The sequence below is a fragment of the Triticum dicoccoides genome, chromosome 2B (assembly GCF_002162155.2).
Source record: "Triticum dicoccoides isolate Atlit2015 ecotype Zavitan chromosome 2B, WEW_v2.0, whole genome shotgun sequence".
Lineage (NCBI taxonomy): Eukaryota > Viridiplantae > Streptophyta > Magnoliopsida > Poales > Poaceae > Triticum > Triticum dicoccoides.
In genome coordinates, this window is record NC_041383.1 from 495296087 (window position 1) to 495298242 (window position 2156).

The window sequence follows — 2156 nt, forward strand, 5'->3', positions numbered from 1 at the left end:
TTTGAGGGTGATAGACTGAAGCGTAGTCGAGCTTAATGCCCATGTTTTTGCACCAGAGTTTAACTTCATCGGCCGTGAAGTTTTTTGCCGTTGTCAGTTATGATGCTGTGGGGGACGCCGTAACGGTGTACGACCCCGGATATGAAGTCTATCACCGGTCTGGATTCGGCCGTCTTTACAGGCTTGGCCTCTATCCATTTGGTGAATTTGTCCACCATGACCAGTAGATATTTTTGCTTGTGGGTTCCTCCTTTAAGGGGTCCAACCATGTCAAGCCCCCAGACCGCAAAAGGCCAGGTAATGGGTATAGTTTGTAGGGCGGTAGGCGGCATGTGGCTTTGGTTGGCGAATAACTGGCAACCGACGCATCGCTGCACTAAGTCCTGAGCGTCTGCCCGGGCCGTTGGCCAATAAAATCCGGTATGGAAGGCCTTGCTTACAAGGGCCCGAGCTGCGACGTGGTGCCCGCTGAGTCCGGCATGAATTTCAGCCAGAAGGTCTCGCCCTTCCTCTTCGGAGATACACCTTTGAAGGACTCCGGTTGTGCTTTTCTTATAAAGCTCTCCCTCGTGGACTTTGTAGGCTTTAGATCGCCGCACTATGCAGCGGGCCTCGTTTTGGTCCTTGGAAAGTTCTTGCCTAGTTAGGTAGGCTAGGAATGGTTCTGTCCACGGGGCAATGACTGCCATTATTGTGTGGGCTGACGGTGTTGTTTCGTTGGCGGAGCCACCAACTGTGTCAGAGTGTTCGGTGAGGGGCAGTGTGGTTGTGTCCGGGCTGTTGTTTCCGGAATCTCCCTCCCATGATACGGATGGCTTGTATAGCCTCTCTAGGAAGATGTTGCGAGGGACGGCATCGCGCTTGGCGCCAATGCGCGCCAATACGTCTGCTGCCTGGTTATTCTCCCGGGCTATGTGAGCCCCTCAAACCGAGCTGACATCTTTAAGACGGCGTTGCGGAAAGCTGCCATTTTCGGATCCTTGGCGTCAAAGTCTCCATTTATTCGGGATATTGCGAGGTTTGAATCCCCGTGGACCTCTAGGCGCTGAATGCCCATGGAGACTGCCATCCGGAGACCATGTAGAAGGGCCTCGTATTCGGCTGCGTTGTTGGAATCCGTGTACATTATCTGAAGTACGTATTGGACTGTATCTCCGGTTGGGGATGTCAGAACGACGCCAGCCCCCAGGCCAGCCAACATTTTGGAGCCGTCGAAGTGCATGATCCAGTTGGAGTATGCGCCGTACTCTTTAGGGAGCTCGGCTTCAGTCCATTCGGCGATGAAGTCGGCCAAAACCTGTGACTTAATAGCTCGCCTTGGCTTGTAAGTTATGTCGAACGGGAGGAGCTCGATGGCCCATTTGGCAATCCGGCCCGTTGCGTCGCGGTTGTTTATAATATCATTAAGAGGTACTTCGGATGCCACTGTCATTGAACACTCTTGAAAATAATGTCGCAGCTTCCGGGATGCCATGAACACCGCGTATACTATCTTTTGATAATGCGGGTACCGTAACTTGCATGGAGTTAGGACAGTGGACACGTAGTAAACTGGTTTTTGGAGAGGGAACTTGTGTCCGTCCGTTTCTCGTTCGACGATGAGCACCGCGCTTACAACTTGATGGTTTGTCGCGATGTATAATAGCATTGGTTCGCCCGTGTTGGGCGCGCACTAGACCGGATTTGTTGCCAGTATGGCTTTTATTTCTTCGAGTCCGGCTGTGGCGGCATCCATCCACTCGAAGTGTTCGGTGCGCCGCAGGAGGCGATAGAGGGGTAATGCCTTTTCTCCTAAGCGGGAGATAAAGCGGCTTAGAGCCGCCATGCATCCTGTCAATTTTTGTATTTTTTTGAGGTCTTTTGGGGTATCCAATTGTGACAGAGCTCGGATCTTGGCTGGGTTTGCTTCAATTCCTCTACCGGATACGATGAAGCCCAAGAGCTTTCCGGCTGGTACGCCGAAAACGCATTTTTCCGGGTTGAGCTTAATGTCATATGTTCGGAGGTTGTCGAATGTGAGCCTCAAGTCGTCTACTAGAGTATCGACGTGTTTGGTTTTGACGACCACGTCATCTACGTATGCTTCAACTGTTTTGTCGATCTGGTTGGCCAGACATGTCTGAATCATGCGCTGATATGTTGCGCTGGCGTTTTTT